This window comes from Acartia tonsa, chromosome 3 (genome assembly GCF_053477335.1).
Source record: "Acartia tonsa isolate MP-2025a chromosome 3, ASM5347733v1, whole genome shotgun sequence".
NCBI lineage: Eukaryota > Metazoa > Arthropoda > Copepoda > Calanoida > Acartiidae > Acartia > Acartia tonsa.
The window spans coordinates 33,138,767-33,157,144 of NC_137262.1; the positions used below are offsets into that span (position 1 = coordinate 33,138,767).

At 29.6% G+C, this 18,378-nt stretch overlaps 1 protein-coding gene across 3 annotated transcripts in view; it reads left to right on the forward strand.

Annotated features, from left to right (window-relative positions):
* The window catches only part of LOC145313926 (uncharacterized), a 227,395-nt gene that overhangs the window by 180,057 nt on the left and 28,960 nt on the right, over positions 1–18,378 (forward strand). The gene's annotated exons all lie outside the window — the stretch shown is intronic.

The window sequence follows — 18,378 nt, forward strand, 5'->3', positions numbered from 1 at the left end:
ATGTTTCATCCTTGTTATCTAATACACATAATTATCTATATATAATATTCCTAAAAATTAAAAAAAAAATTTCAAACCCCTAAATAGGAAAATAATGGTACACCATACAAATGGGGAAAAGGTAAAAATATTTAAGGGCCAGTAAATTTTCGAATACTTTGTCATGGGGATGTGACCTCTTAAAAGGACTCTCCACAGAAAAATCAACTTTGGATTTTTGAAAATCTAACCTGAAACTATTATTCTCTTATCAATTTTAGGCATTTTTTGTTTTTGTGGCATCGCGATCGAAGCCCTTTGAAAATTTTGTCCGCCGCCTATTTGTACTGCCGCTATAACAATATATAGTACACTTTCCTCCACCCAATATATGTTTGCCGCTAAAGAACATTTGCTCCATTGCAACCGGCCGCTCTACGATTTATCCTCTTCCTTGACTGGACAATCCTGCCGCCTCCATTTTGTGTTCGCCTCCGCCAAATATAACTATCTTTTGCTGCAGTTGCCGCATTCATCGCCCTTCTCCGCCGCTACTCCGCTATACATTGCTTACGTCGCTATACACAACACCCCCAGCCTCCATTTAATTTCTGAACAAGGGAGAGGGGAGCATGTATTGAACCGCGACATACAGCAATGAATAGCGGAGTAGCGGCGAAGAAGGGCGATGAATGCGGCAACATAGAAGCTAAAAATCACTAAAGCAGCACAAATTGAATGGCGGGAGGATTCACTTAAAGGCGGTTAAAAATTTCAAAGGGCTTCGATCACGATGCCACAAAAACAAAAAATGCCTAAAATTGAACAGAGAATAATAATTTCAGGTTAGATTTTCAAAAATCCAAAGTTGATTTTTCTGTGGAGAGTCCTTTTAAGTATTATTAAAGAATCCTTTCATATCCATGGATTTTTAATTTTATAATTTTTGATGAAAATTTTTTTTATTGTAATAAATATTTCAACAATTAAGCAATGATGATAAAATCCATAAGAACAGAAGCAGAATCTGTATGAAAAAATTCAGCGGTATATCTTTGATTGATTGCAGCTGAGAAAGTACTGAAGTTTTAAAAATGGATTGCATTACAGACAGACAAATGGAACAAGTAAGTTACAAAGTAGATGCTTAAGTTCAAAACTACGCTGTCCATTATCCATAGCAGCCAATTGAATCACGTTTGCCCCTTATGACAGGAGGACGGACAAACATATTAAATTAAAAAGCAGTTTGATACTAAAAATATCCTAAAAATTGATATTGTTTTTGGGCGGATAAGACTATATATAGCGTATGAAGTGTGGCAGACTTTGTTATCGATATTATTTACTAAAATATCGTGAGTCAATAATAGGAAGTGACATTTATAAGGATGCCGGACAAAAATGTAAAATGTTTTGCTTGTTGGTACCGGTCACATGACTAGTCGGACAAATTAACGAATTTTGAGCTGTTATTAAATCAACATAATTATAAAAATAATAACGTTGTATGGTTATTTCCACATGGTTCTAATAGGGTAACAAAATTTCCTTTAAACAACTCAACATGTGTTATGTCATCAATGACCTCCCCACTCCATTTGAACTGTGTGTCAGTACATTGCTTTTAGATTAATAGAGGCTTAATCTAAATATTTCTTAATTATCTTAATCTGATTTGGCTAATTTCAAATTTTTGTCTTCTTTCTACTTGATATACTTTTTTCGCCTTTTTAAAGAAACACCTTTATATATATTATAAAATATATGACATTTGATACACATATTTTATGTAATAAAGTTTATTGGGTAAACCACAAACCTATAATTATTTGGTTTAGCTTAAAAATTATAAATTTTTTAATGGATATATGTTAAGTAACAAGGATAAAAAGAGTCTTTTTTGATAGCGCATCTACTCTATAACTATGAAATGCTATACGTCCTTTAATCGACACTTTCGTAAAATGACTTTTGGTTCTTTGAATGTCGTTTGATTTTAAAATTTGAAGCTTGGAGTTTAATGAAGTATCAATATGAATATTTCATATTTAGTAATTTATCATTAACTTGCGCCTGCGCCCCTAGCATCTAGACTGTAGTCAAAGGGGAAAGTGAAACATAACTATGAAAATATAATATTCTAAAACCTCCCCAGGATCTATATGAAGCCTTCCTTAAAACTCAACTAATTCAGTAGTTATTGAAATCTTAAGCTTCAGACAAAATTCCTTACTACTTAATAGCACTCCTACAATTTATCAATTTTAGTCTTTACCACTATCATGAAATTATCCTTTTAAATTTGATTTAAAGAAGAGCTTTGCTCCTTTGAAACTCATTAAATGTGAGAAATGTCTTTGTTGCATAAATCAATGAAAAATCTGGAAAAAAAATATATGAAATCTGAATCAATCAATTATGCTCTACCAAGAAATCCATTGCGCCGTTCAATTGTAAGTTTCTCATTCTTGGAATTATAACAATGTAATTGCTTTTTGCCAATAATTCAGTTTTAACCCTAGTCGTGGGGGCTAATTTATTTAAAACTAGTGGCTTCGCCCAGAGCGTATAGGGTCTCTATTGGATAGGGTAGGTAAGGGTCATACAATTTCTTAAAGCTAAAAGAAAGATATAATTATAGTAGGTAAAATTAGTAAATGATTTAACAAAAAAAGGCCTTGCTACTAAAACAATATATCAAACTAAAAACTAAGCACTAAGACTTAATTTAGGACAGGCCATGAGAAAGATAAATTTCAATGTGTCAAAATGATTTATTGTGTGAACCTAGTTTAACCTGACCCAACAAATAACAGGGGTCAACTCTATTTAACATAAAAGATGGATAGATCTTGCACAAGGATGATTACGTCCAAGGGTAGATAAGAATTTTAGATAAAGAAATGTTGTTTTTACTTTATTTTAAAATCATTGAAAATTAAATTAAATTGAAATGCTTATAAATTACATAAAATATGTATGTTTTATTTTTTGTCAGAGGCAAAACTTCTCATTCCATGTCGATTATAGTTCTTTTTCAGGAAGCCTTATCTATGCCTAATCGTGAAATTAAGATATCCTTTTGTACCCCTCCCCCTAACCCTTGATGCTGGAAAATTGACCGCTAGTACACTAAATAACATTTTCTGTGTGTGAAAGATAAAGAGCCCAAACTGCTTGACTTTTTAAGTATGGGTATGACACACAACTGAGAGTTGGAATTTTTTGAATATCTCCATCCTGGCGGGCACAGGATGCCAGCAAACCTGGCAGGGTCATCCAGGTAAAGAGCAAAAATATTTTTTTGACTAAAACAAAGCATTTTATCATACCAAAATACTAAAAAATCCTCTAGTAGTACATCCTTATATGAAATACAGGTGTTCAAGTCACTTTCAGGTTCCAGGTATGATCCTGCAGGTCCTGATCCTCCAGGTCTCCAGAAATCTTTAAAAGGCTCCTGTGGCCGCAATTTTTGACTTAGAGACTTCAAATTTTAAACTTAAGCTTTTCTTACATGTCTACATAACGTATTAAAATTTCATGAAGATCCGCCGCCGTTTTCCCGCCGACCGCCGACTGCGGCGGCTGGCAGCTGCCAAGTACAGCTGCAGCCGCTGAAATTTATATTTTGATATTTCTAATGTAAAATTTACATAAAAATAAACATTTACTGGGAAAAAATTTTTCTTCTAGCTTCAAAAATAAGAAAATTACAGCCGTTTGAAATTTTTAAACAAAAAAAGACCTAAAAACAAAGGTTGTTAAATAAAAGGGTAAAGGAAGCGAAAATTGACTTAGACTTATAAAAGGTCGGAAATTCATTATCAAACAGGGGACTTGCACAAAAAAATTTAGCCCTCTAGCTTTAATAGGAACTGAGATAATTAGGGGGGGCGTTGAACGCCCCCCCCCCCCCCCCCGACCGATTAAGGTGCGGCAAGGGGCCCGACTTTAAAGGGTTAAGCATCAAAAATAGCACTTAAAAACAATTAAGTGACAAACTTTGCTTTAAGCAAACAATTAAAACAAATTACCGAAGAAGTAAATCATGAATTTCTTATTTGGAAATTTATATTCTCTTACTCTTAAAATAGAAATAATGCCAGAAGCTCTTTATGGTGCCTATAAAAAAGGGGATAAATTAAAAAAAAACTTCTAGCCGAAGTATCCTAAATAACGTCATATTAGAATAGTTGATTTTGAAATCCGGTTAATTGCATTTAAAAAATTAATTAACGGATCAGATGCCAATTTTGGTTTAGAAATCCCTACGGCTTTAAGTGGAAAGTGATGACACGCGGCTGCCGAGCCCAAGCTATGAGATGATTTTCGAATGGATAATTAATCGTTTTGCAATCGGTTGTGCGAGCCAATTAATTTGTTGCAATATTCCACAAATATATTTTTACAAACTGCAAAAATGCGCAAAAAAATAGCAAATATTTCAGAAAAAGTAACAGCTCAAAATGTAATTATCAATGAGAAGTTAATTTTTTTTTTAATTGATAAACTTTAATTTTGACACTATTACAGAGAATAATTTTAACTTGTAATAAAGTGTCTTGCAATAAATGTATTAAAATATATACTTATGAATTGGTTGTTTTGTTATAACCCTCTTCCTATAAACTATTGCCAATTTTTGCAAAGTTATTTAATAATTGTTGCAGTATTTCTTCCTGTATTATTTCATACTTGCTAACACATATGTACTTTATTGTCATAGGAATCATTCTTTGCTTTTAACAATTTAAAATGGAAATTGTTGTGGATTTAAAGCTACATTTTAAAAAGCTTGCAAATTTGGTCCTCAGTAAAATTCAGAACAGCTACATTTTCATTGCTAGAATTTTGTAAAGGAGTCCTGAATTCGCAAGTTGCCATAGTGTTTATTATTGAGGCAAATAGTTTTTTTTTAAGGAATAAAGTGCAAAACTTGATTAACCTTAAAACAGTATGTCATATGCTTTTATACTATTCTCTTTGTAGCTTATATTCCTACTAGGAATTAACTTTTTTTATTTAAATCGTGAGAAAAACTACATGAATATTACGTAAACCCACCAACTAACATATTTTTTAGAGTACACTCACTTCAAAAGGGAATAAAAATTCACATATCTTCATTTTAAAATTTCAGTTGGTATTTATAAAATGCATGATTGTTAAAACTTATAATTAATTGCAGATTCTTAATGAAACATCTTAAGTATGCTTGAAAGTCATTAAAACCCATTAAGTGGTCATGTTGGCGTTTTTACACGGGTTGTGCATTTGATAGCGTGATAGATAAATAAAGAAAAAAACTAACATTCCATTTATGTAGCCAATTTAGGAATCTTAAGGGATAAAACAATTGACATTAAATTGATGCATATTTTTTTTGATTATCAACAAAATTACCCCCCCCCCCCTATAGATTACAACTGTTCATAAGGTTTAAATACCTGCTAGTTTAAGCTAACCTATAAAGATATATTAAAAGTTTTGAAGCCAATAAATAAGAGAACGTGTTGATAAAACATTGGGTACCATTATGATATAATAACGAATATACCCTTCCTTCTAACACTAATGCTGTTATTTTATCATCAAAAGACTGCAGGCATAATTTAATTATCATTATTCTATATGGGGGGTGGGGTGGTGATATTGAATTTTTTCTAAATTATGCTGGTCCCCAAAGTTTTATAAAAAAGACAAGTTCTCTAATTTGTTGGCTTGCGAATTTTAGGTGCATGTACTTCTTTTTCATTGGATTGTACAAACTAGCAAAGATAAACCTTTCAAACAAGGATTTTAATCTACAAACGGGGTAATTTTGTTTATTATAATGGGATTTTACATCAATATATCGACATTATAAATTTTTAAGCATTTTTATATATCCTAGTTAATAAATGACCATATAGAAATGGGTTTTAAGAATGTCATTAATGTAATTTTGCAATTACTGGTGGATTTTTTGCACATATGTTGAATTTTAATTTTGAAATATTTACTTTTGATTATTTTGGCTAAAACTATCTAAAAATATCCAAGTTATTTATCATTTTTGTATGAATAAAAGACGTACAACTAATAATAGTACATTTTGAAAAAAAGAAGATGTCTAAATTCCCCCTAAAAATATATTTTTGGCAAATTATACTTTTCTCGTGTTTCTTGTCAAAATTTGAAATGTGAGGAGGAGGGGGGGGGGGGTTGGTAGGGTGACCACTTGATTATAGTAATTCCCATAGACATAATGTGTGTTTCCTTAATTCAACAAATTTTAGGGGCCTTTAGAACAGGTAAAATAAAACAAATTTGGGAAAACTCAGGGAGGTAGGGGACATTTGGGCTGATTATTACTCTAGTCCAAAAAGTTGTATGATAACGTTTTCCTATTCGTTTGCTCAACATTTTTAGGGACTTTCATTTAGTTAAGTGATCAAACATTTCAACCACTAATTATAATCTACAGAAACGGTAACTTTTTATCATCATTGGGGTTGTATATTGTCTTATCCCTTTAGATCCCTGAGAAAAACTAAAAAATCTATTGGACCTAAGATTGCTTAGAAATATTTTTTTGTTTTCAATTTTGTAGAAATACTTTTTTGCTAGACAGTTTTTATGATGTTTTAATGGAAGGCACGAGATATAATGTGATATTTGTATTTAGAATCATACAAATGGACAAAACCAGGCAGAGCTTTTCTATCCAAGAATAATATACATAAGTCATTATAACTGTATTCACTGTTTTTGTCTTATAATAATTTTACCAGAAAAAATCATATTCAAGTATCTTATGTATAATCATTTCCATTTCTTGAACTCGGTATATAAAAATAAAAATTTGAATAAAAGCAATACCCTTTTCCATGTATTCCATTTTTTGAATTGTTTTCTTTTCATGAATAGAAATAAGTGTAGTTTTTTTCCTTTTCTTTTTTCCAATCTTTGTATATCGTACCTCATATTCCTATCTTAATATTTTAAAGAAAAAAATTACTATTTGGTGGCCATTTTTGTCAAATAAAAATTCAAAACAGAAACAATTTAACTTATTGCCAAAACAACGAACATAAAAAAGTTGCAGGTGCCATCTCCATATCCATCTATAATATAATATTATATTAGTTTTTTTACCCTTTAAAAAAACCGCTATATATATAAAGCAACAACAAAAAGTGTTGTGTCCTTTAGACTCATCTGCTTTCAGTGACATCAGAGTTCTATCAAAACAGCAAATAGATAAAAACAAAAGTAAATGATCAGCTTAAAAAACGTTCTAGTTTTTATAAAACGCAATATACATAAGACAAGGGCAATGCCTTTGAAGGAAAAAATATATTTCAACTCCAAATTTATCATAGAAAATGTTTGTTTTGATATATTGATATAAATTATATCATCTTTGTACTTAAAATTGCCAAATACAAAACATTTTGGAAAAAATAAAAATTAGAATCACAAATTATGGTTGGAATAACCCACCTTTATAAGTTAGCTAACATTAAATACTTATTTTGTAGCTTTTTTGGAAGGAACTTTTTGTGTAACACTTATTACCACTATAAATTGTAACATGACCTATTGCTGTGGGGAGACATTCTTGAAATTAATCTTTAAGCTTCTCTGACAATCACATAATAAATAAAGTTTTTTTTTGGGAAATTACTCCAATTTATAAGAAACTATATTTCTAATTTGTTTACTTGAAAACTGAAAGGCTTTTATTAAATCCCATTCCTGATAAGTTAGCTAAAATAAAAATTTAATAGTATAGACGTATAATCCAAACCCTTTTCGTTTGCTAACAAATTGCTTTCTGTTCTTTTGTAGGAACTTGGATGTGTTTTTATTTCCTACGCTATTAGCTGATTTCAAAGACCCAATACAAAATAGGGAGGGTACCAACCCTGTGGCCAGAGTTACATAAAGCTATTATCCCTAAACATTTTGAAAAATCCTTTTTTAAAATTTTTTTTTCAATTCTATTTTAATTGTTTTATTGCGTTTTTTATGGTTAGCACAATTTCTAGAATCTACCTCCCCCAAAAGTTAGAACATCATGGGTGTAAAAATGACATTTGTTTGTATTACTTTCAAGAGGGATGGGGTGCCCTTTATATGCCCCAGGAGTAGATAGATAAGTAAAGCTCTTTTAAAAGTGTAAACCATTTGAAGGAGTAAAATAATTTAGAAATATAATTAGTATAAACAAGAAGTTTCGAATAGTATGACAATATGGTATTTAATAAAAATGTTTCAAGTTTACATATATTCTACATGTTGTCTTATACTGAACAGCTACTATTTTGTTAAAACTAAGCATCAATACTTGAAATCTTTAATAAAAACAATATAACGCTTTTCTTATCATGAAATTTTTATTCTAGTATATGTTAAAAATAAGATTCCATAAGATTTTTTTGATTTTGTGAAAGTTTAAGGCAAAATAAATGTTCATGTGATATTTATTATGATATGGCGAATCAGTGCTGAATGAGGTATATATCTCTTACTTTTTCCCTGTCGCTAATACAAATGAATATCTTACGGTCTAGTTACCTTAAAAATTATGTGTCGTCTGTTGAGACAAACGGTTCTTTAAGAATAGAACAAAGAAAAGGAGATTAAAGGGTTTTATGAGTTTTAAAATCTTTGTGACCCTATGAATGTTTCTGTTGGCTAATTTTAGAAGCAATGCTTCTCTTTAGATTTGTTCAAACGTCTGTCTGAAACATTTTAATACCCCTAACCGTTATCTAAATAAAATATATATTTAAAACATGAGCGTCCAAGTGTGGGGGTTTCACCTATCTCAAACTTTAAAATCCCTCATTTTTTTCCTATAAAAATATAAAAAATATAAGATTACCCCTTTCAAACCTTTGAATTCCCTAATTTTACCCCCCCCCCACCCCAAAAAAAAAAAAAAATAAATAAAAAGCTTGGACGTCCCACTCCCATAATATACTAACAATTTTTTTTATTTAAATAGGATATGTCAAGCAGAATCATCAATAATCTCTATTAAAGTAATGTTAGAACAGTTGTGAGCATAAATGTCTTTTTTTAATTCAGAAGATATATCCCTTCCTGAAGAAGAATTTTATTTTCTTTATCTTCTTGATATCTCAATTAACATGCAAATAGGTAAAGAAGAGGATGGGGTTGTAAGTTAATTTTTATATTTTCATGCTTGTATCATAAACTCTGATCTTGTGGGGTGGTCTTAGGCTTTATTTTTATAAAGCTGTAACATTTATAAACTTAGAGAAAAAATAAATAGCATAATTTATAATATAAAGAAGTAAGGATTTTAGTTTTCGTGAAAGCTTCCTATTTTTGGTTTAAAAAACACTGAAGTCAGGGACATTCAAGGTTTTTTTTTAAAAGTTTGAGGAGGGTAATCAATTGTACTTTTTAAACTTTTAAGGGAGGTTAAATAAGATGTTAAAGTTTGAGGGGGAGTGAACACCCCTTTACCCCTAATAAAGTAAATTGTTTTTAGTTACCAAGTGATTTACAATTCCATTTTTTGTGATTTCGTAAGAATACTTTTAATAAGCATTTAAAAAAAAATATAAGGTTAAATGATTAAATTAAAAATTAATAGAAAGAAAGAAACAGAAAGAATTATAAAAAAATTAAATAAAAGAAGTACAAGAACATAAATGACTTTGAGATAATTCTATTCTATAAAAACAATAGAAGATTGTTTGTAAATTTTCTAAAAAGGTAAAGGAATAAAAACATTGTTGAACTATTTAATCAAAAAAAAATATTTCTTTGGATGATCTAAGGTTTTCAACATTTCTAATTATTTCTTTAATGTTCAATGAATGCCTACCGTCCCCTTTTTCCACCCCCCCCCCCTCCCTCTTATGACTCACTGTTCACGCCACTGGTTAAAGACCAAATGGAGAAAAAAAACAAAGAAAAAATCAACAAAAAGTTAAAAGATGGTTGAATTACATCCCCCCAGACAAATTGAAATTAAATCTTCTGCAAAGATTAAAGTAATTTTAAAACCTTTTTGTTTGCCTCAAGATATTTTACTTAAGGTTTATAATTTAGAGATTTATTTACAAAACCAGTAAAAATTGTTAAAAATAAAAATAAATTATACAGAACACATACATATATATAGTTTGAACCATTTTATGTTTATTAGACCTTATAGTATTAAATTAGTAAAAAATTTCTAGTATGGCTTCGATACCGATTGAACCGGTTCTGATCTGCAAGATTAGATCCGGTAATATTACAGACAATTTCCCACGAATATTAAAAAAATAATATTTAAACTGGTTTTGTTGGCACTGAGAGGCTTAAAAAGCTGTCTACTTTTACTTTTATTTTTTTGTTTCACAGTTTTGCGATACTTTGGTATCGCATTGGTACTTATGGACATGTTGTCCTTGTTTTCTTATTTTAAACATTTTAGTATACAATCCTTTAAAAATTCAGTACATATTCATTGTATTTTGAGTATGCATATAGGATATTCCAAGTATTTTAAGTGAGGAATATTTGAGAAAAAATGATGATAGTCACAAAATCATCAAGCTATTTTAATGTATGTAGCCAGTGGTGTTTTAGCAATTTAACTGAATATTTAAACCACATGAAGCTAATTTTCAATTAATTAGTAAATTTGTCTTAAAGTGAAAATTATACCAAAGGTATAATCATTCATAAATAGCAATTAAATATAACCTAATCTTATAGTTCATATAATAATATAATATAACTTTTAGAATATTATTGAAAAGTTTTCCTGTTATGTATGCTCATTCTTAAAGAATTTTATAGGAAAGAAGAATCTATATCTGCACTTAAGAAAAGTGCAGTGTTGTATTGCTTATACTTAATTTTAAAAATTGATGTGTGCATTACTTTTAGATCAGGTATTTAAGAATGACAAGTAGAGCACGAAAAAAATATCTGAAGTTTTTAAATATTATAGAGTAGCGTTTTACTGTAAATTTTCATAAAACACTAAACTGACATTTTTTTAGATAACACATTTGATTGTAATTTACACGTGGAGTTGAGGGTCGGTTGGTCAGACCACTAAAATACAAGCACTTCCAATAATATTGCCATTCTAGTTATTTAACTGACTTTACATTAACACCATTTTAAATGTTTTCGAATATTTTTTCAACATACTCTAGGCCTGTCACTAAATTCTTCTTCCTATCTTATTTTGAACCTACAAAAGGTTTTTTTTATACCATGCAATGGTTCTTATATCACTTTGACTTTTATAAATTTTAGCTCTCATAACCTAAACTTAAAATAGTTTTCTTATGAGTTTGTTGTCAAGCACCTCATATTTAATGTTAGTTAAGTCTACAAAGTGATAAACAGACATTAAACATTTAGAAAATCTCCAAACATCATTGTGCCCAAAAAATATGAAGATTTGTTAATGATTACTTTTGAGTATACAAAGCTTCCTGGAGGTACAAAGAAAAATGTAAAAGTTATAATGTCAGGTAGCTTAATTCATTAAAGTTATGTGAGAAGAATTTATAAAAAACATTGTTTTATAAAATTATAAAATATTTCTTTTTAGAGACACATTTAAAACATATATAGTATATACCATATCGAAAAAAAGATTAGGAGCGTTAATGACTGTCATTATTATTCTAAATTATTCTAAGAGAAGATGGGTGTTTTAGCTAATAATTACATCACTACTTGGATGTGTGTGTGTGTGAGGGTAATGGATTACTTCATACATTTGTTTGGAGGGTGGTGGCTTTAACTTAGCAAAATTACTTCAGACATTACCCAACATTTTAGATTTTAAGCTTCTAACCTCTCAAGAGGAAAATGAATTCATATTAAGAAACTTAATTTACTTGGTTGCTATAAGATATAGGATTTTGCCATTTCTTATAAAAATTATCCCTGCTTATTTACTTTATAAATTACTTTGTCTGTACGTCTATTTTGATGTTCTTGATAACAACATTTTCTATAAGTTTTAAGCTTTTATTTCCTTCACTTTTAATGTTTTAGCTGTACTAAACCCTATTCAAATATATGTAGACAAATTTAAGTTTTAATTCATTAGCTATGTAATTATAATTTATGAGTGGGCGAGATATTAATTAGTGCTCATACATAACAACATATATTTGTATATTTTCCTTGTGGGGATCCCAGTTAGATCACTTTATCTAACTCACTTGATAGATAGATTTTCTAGCATTAGGATCAATCGGTCAATCCATTATTTATAGCATGTTATAATAGTTCCATAGACTTTAAATTTGAGATCCTTGGAACCCTAAGTTCTAAATGCTTTTTTTTAGAGAGTTGAAACTTTTTCTGAGTTATACTGGGCAATTATAAACACCAAACAAAATATTTACTAAGCATGTCACAAGAATTTAACTGTTTACAGTTTACTGTTCTTGTTTCTTCTAAATGTTAGCATTATATTTTTTTGCAGTTTTATTAGGAATACTTTCCATATTTTGTATTTCCTAATTAGTTGCTGAATTTGTATTGCATTTATTAACACAATTTTGTTGGTCCATGATCAACTTTTTAGAGCAAGGAAATGTATTTAATGTATATGTCTGTCATTTGTAGGTTAGTTTATGTATGGATTAAAGCTCGAAAACGAATGATGTGTTTTAATAGTTGAAAAGAGGGTAGCAAAGGGGGTTTTGGTGGGGTTCAAGTGAGACTTGTGAGAAATTTAAATATTTTGTTTCAAATTTAGTTTTATAGGAATTTTTTCATCACTCTGGTGGTAATTCTCTCTCTCTGCCTCCTTCCCTTCCTCTGTCTTTCTCTCTTACTCCCCCCACTTAAGTTTCTGTTGGAATGATTTGGAATGGGTTTTTTTCTCTGTTCCTCCCTTTATCTCAATCACCCCCTACTATCTACTCCTTATTTTCCTCTGTATTTGAAATATTAAATACCACAAATAATAAGCTCAAATTTCAAATTTAACAATTTTTAGTTTTTATTTTAGTCGCTAGGCGTTGTCTCATTTAAATTTTTTTTTATACTTTTTTAACATACAAATATATTTTTACATACTTATATTTTTATAAGATAAAATATTTTTTTTTATTGATTTAAACATTAATTAATAATAAAATACATTTAAATTAAAGAGAATAGAGCCTGAAATGTTTAACAACCAAACTATTTGAATCAAAGGTTGTATTAGTGTAACAGTTTCGTTAATTCCTTTATGACCAATCTATGTTTCTGAAGATACTTATGTCAACCTGACTTGAAAGTATCAATTAATCTGCTTCTAAACTTACAACTATCTGTCATTCCATAGTCCCTGTTAATAAGTAATGTACGCCCCCCCTCACCCCTTTTCTCTTTCCTCCTTTTCCTTACCCTCCCCCACAAATGTACACTTGAAAGGCCCAATGTACACATTTTTTGTACACTTTAATCTAAAAAATATCTGGCAACTATGCTGTTAATATACCTCAACCTCTATCACTTTAATAAATTAATAATACCCTAATTTAATTCCTCCGATTGCAAATTGCGTCTTTTAATTTTCAATCACAAAATTAATACCTTTTTAAGCAGCACTAATATCCCTTGTCACCTTTTTTTTGAGGCCTCTAATGGAGTAGCTGCTAGTATATTAGCATTGCACCTTTTTCTAAGAACATCTATATCCCTAGTTAATAATCCTTAAAATAGCCCTTGTAGGACTCCCCTTTAATTCATACATATTCAAAATAATAATCTGGAACTTTGGCGAGCTAGCTGCGCTTTATGATTTTTATAGCAGTAAACCTCCTTTGATTCTTGGGCTGTATAATCAAATAAACCCAGGGAGGGAGAGGACATTGGGCTGTTCATAACACAAGTCCCCAAAGTTTAATAATAACATATTCTTATTCTATAGCTTAACAACATTTGGGGACTAATTGAAATTTTATTGGTTGGTTCATTAAGTTGAGTTTCCTAACTTTCAACCACTAATTGTATTCTACAGAAGGGTATATTTGTGTATATTCATTGGGGATGTTCATTGATTAATTGCCCATTGTCTTATCCCTTTAGATCCCTGAAATAAACGCGTGCTAAGGGTTTCATCAAGGTTGTAGTAAAGAGAATATAAGCTTGTTAATGCATTTTAATGAAGTAAGAATAATGAATTTTAATTCCAATATTCTTTTTTGTCTGTCTACTTGTATGGTTGATTATGTTTACTAATGGCTGTCTGCCTTTCGTCTGTAGATTGTAAGTTTGTTTTTATGGATTAGGGATACACTGATATGACACTAATTGATAAATCTTTTTTTTTGCATGTGTTCTCTCTTTAATTCTATCAATCTGTCTGTCTGCCTGGGTTAAAGAATAGAGTTTTTTTATGATTGATTGTTTTATATATGTGTATAGATAGTTTTACACTAGTACCCAAAGTCTTATGATAACGTTTTCTTATTCGTAGGCTTAACAACCTGGGGTTTTATTGAATTTTGATTGATGAGTTTATTTAGTTGAGTATTAGAACGTTTCAACCACTAGTTATTACTAATATTTGTTAATACAATTTAGAATTTAAATCTGTATTATTTTATATCTATCTGTTTGTCTGTCCAAATGAAAGTCTATCTTTATATCTCTGTATATTTTCTATCTACCCATAACATCTGTGTATTTATCTGTCTGTGTGTCTGTCAGTAAAACTTGTTAAAAGAAAGATTAATGTAGTAAACTACACAGACCATCAAATAAATGGGTATTATAATGTTTACAAGTATTTTTCTTCATCCTTCAGAAGTGAGGCCACTCTATAGTTCACAAATGAAATAGTATAAAAATATTTCCAGTGTGGCTTCAAATCCGATTAAAAACTCTGTTGGATTACAACCGGTTTTCAGCCAAACTGAAAATTCATGTATAGCCTTACAGACAATTGTTTTTTTAAAGAATATTTGAATAAAAATCTCAAAATCAATACCAGTTTTGTTAGCCCAGGTGTATTTCCCCTTGAGGTCAACAAAACTGGTTTTAATTAATCTTAAAATTGTTCATTTTTATATCCATGGAAAGCTGTCTATAATGTAATATGATAAATAACTAATATATGTTTTTTTTATCCTTGAGAAGCAATGCTACTTATCAGCTTAGATGTGTTAGTTTGTTGATAATCGTTATATAATTGTTTGCTAATCAAACTGAAATTGATTTCTTTATCAATAACAATAACATCATGGTAACGTGCAATATTGGGCACTATGTTAATTATTTACGTGAAATATTTGTCACCAAAAACCTTCTCAATTCTAGAAAGGAAATGGTTTGTACTATGCAAGCTTTCTTTGAAGATGTTTACCCTTGTTTTATTGTTTAACTGCTTCCTCCTAATATCTAGAATTGTTTTCTACTGATGAGGGTTTGTTATAGGAATGTAATATTATTTCAATTCAACTTCAGTCAGACTTAATGTCTGGTTATTAGAGATTCATATGAACATCTAGAAAATAAGAAAATGGAAAATAAAAAATATAAAAGAAAATAATACAAATTTGGCTAAACAAAAAGATAGGGAATTATATTTTGACAAACAACTCAAAAGTAAAATTCCCCACAACCCCCTTCCCCTTTTCTCCCCTTCTTTCCCACCCCTCTTCACTTACATGACAAAAACAAACTATATCACCAGATACCCCATAAGGTTTCGTGAATTGTTGATTAGACTGGCTTCCCCTGGATATATCCTAAAATAAGAAGTTGTAAGGTTTTTTTGTCTCAAGCTAAAAATCTCGGCAAAAACGGGTTTTAATTGCTTGCACTTTTCAAGGAAGTTAAATAAAATTTTTGGTTTTGTTTCGGGCTATTTTTCTTACTTTCCTGGTCTCTCCTTTTAGGCTAGGGGAGAAACAACTAGTTCAAATACACATATAGAATTAATCATAGAAACAGGCATAATTAAAAACGATTAATAGATATATTTATAGACATGTAGATTGCAATAACCTTTTTAAGCATTAAGACTCTCAATTAAAGGGATAAGTAGATAAAAATATATTAAATAGAAATATATTTAGTTACAAACATAGAATCATCTCTATCATGAATATTATTGATTTCTGCAAGGACAATACATTTTCTATTCATGAAAGTTTGCATTAAATATAGAGAAAAGGAAGTTTCTGGGTTTTGAAGGCATTTAAACTTTGATAATTTACAATGTTTATACCATGAAATTATATTTCCTTAATAACAAAATAACTACTATAAAATACATAGTATTTTTACAATAATAATATAAATTTTTTTGTAGCGCAGCTACTCTATAATAATTATTATATTGTCTACAAAAATGCTTATTATTTCAAATGGCTTCGCTATTATTGGATGTTATCGTCCTTGCTCCCCATAACAAAGCTATTTTGACCAGGGTGGGAGGGGACACTGGGCTGTTTATTACACTAGTTCCCAAAGTTTTATAATAACGTTTTACTATTTGTTGGTTTAACAACTTTGGGGAATTTATTGAATTTAATTTGTTGGTTCATTAAGTTGTGTATCCAAACGAAAAGTAAAGGGTTAACTTTGTGAATCATCATTGAGGATATACGACAATTTAACTGCCATTTTATTTTCCCTTTAGTACCTGTGTTTAAACTGTAATGCCCTGCAATAAAACGACGCTAGAAACCGCACAGGATCTAAAGATCTCCGCACAGGGTCAACACTTTTTCTTACCCAGATGTCATATTCAGTTGTCATGGCGGTGTGTTTATTCAAACAAACATTCATTTAGGATTTTTTAATTATTTTTAACATTAATATCGACTTTATGACTGACGTATTAGAGACATTTCTTAGTTACAACTTTTAGAACATCATGTAAACATCATCAATACGGCATAAGTTAGATGCAATTTTTATGTAAATCTTGAAATAGCTGTATTGTTTTTGCATGGTATTTTAGACACTCAGTTTATATTTTTGTCCTTAGTGTGTTTGTATGTGTGAGATTTTGACCAATATATCAAATAAAAAGTAATTGTAAACAGAACATCAATTCTTCAATTTAATTTAGTTTACTTTATTTCTTCAAATTGTAATGCTTTTTAAAAAAAGATTTATGTTTTATTAAAATTTAGCAATTAAGCCGTCCTAAAATATTACCATTTAAAAATAAAAGGTTGAAAAAAGAAAAATCTTAGATTTTCAAAAGTCTCCAAGCCCACTCTTCAAAATGTTAGCTAGCTTATGAATGGGAACATAAAACACCTTTTTTGTTGATAAGTCACTTACTCTTTTCCTTTTTTTACTTGGTCTGTAAGTAAAAACGCAAAAAAATGATATTGGCGAACTTTTTAAAAATTTATTTTTCCTATACAGCATTTCATGATTTATTTCATTTTAATGAACAGACAAACATTGAACATCTTTAAATTTTAGTATGTGATTATATTTAGTACTTAAAAAAAAACGGTCCTAGGACTAATGCAGGAGTCCAAAACTTCAGAGTTGACAAACGCAGTAGTGGGACCTAACCTAACCTAACCTTTTTTTAGGTTTATTAAATGTCTAACCAATGCGGGGTGGTTATTTGTATATTCATATCTTAATCTAACCCAACCTGTATAGAAATACTTACTTTGATTAATAATTTAACACTCGTGCGTTTGTCCTGGAACCAAAAAAACTACTGTAAAGCTTACCTAACAATTCAAAAATAATACATCTTTTATAATTTTTTTTAGACATTTTAAGAGTTGCTGTAAGTAAGAGAGTGTTTCCACAAACCTTTTTCTTCTGTAGTATAAAAGCTATTGGTGGTTTCATAAAAACGTCTTGGTTCCTGCTTCTAGCTGGGCAGGTGTGTGCGCTTAGACGTCTTCTGTGATTCTTTGACAAATGGGTATTTTGACAACCTCGGGCCAGGGATATATATTCTAAATATATATCAAGAAACAAAGGAATTTATTAAAGATCAACGTTTTGTTTTGTTTTCCTATAGTATTAAAATTATAATGATTTTAATGTAAAAATGACTTAAAATCTAATGTAAAATTTTTTTTTTAGAAAATCTATCCATGTTATATTAGATGAATAAACTGCTTAAGTACATTGCATGGTATATTTACATTAGGTTGAAAATTTTTATTAAGGGAAAAGTAGTGTAATATTTGACAAAAAATCTTTTTGTTCGATAAAATTCATATAACCTTTAATATACAATGATACATATAAATATAAAAAAAATTAGTAAACCTTATATTTATATATCTACTACATAGATATACCTTACTGTATTTTAAATCCCCTATTTACTTATCTTTTTAATAAATTCCCTGAAAAGTATAGGCATAGAAAATTGGCAGTATTCTATGACTTGACGGTCATTCAAAAGAAATCTTTAGA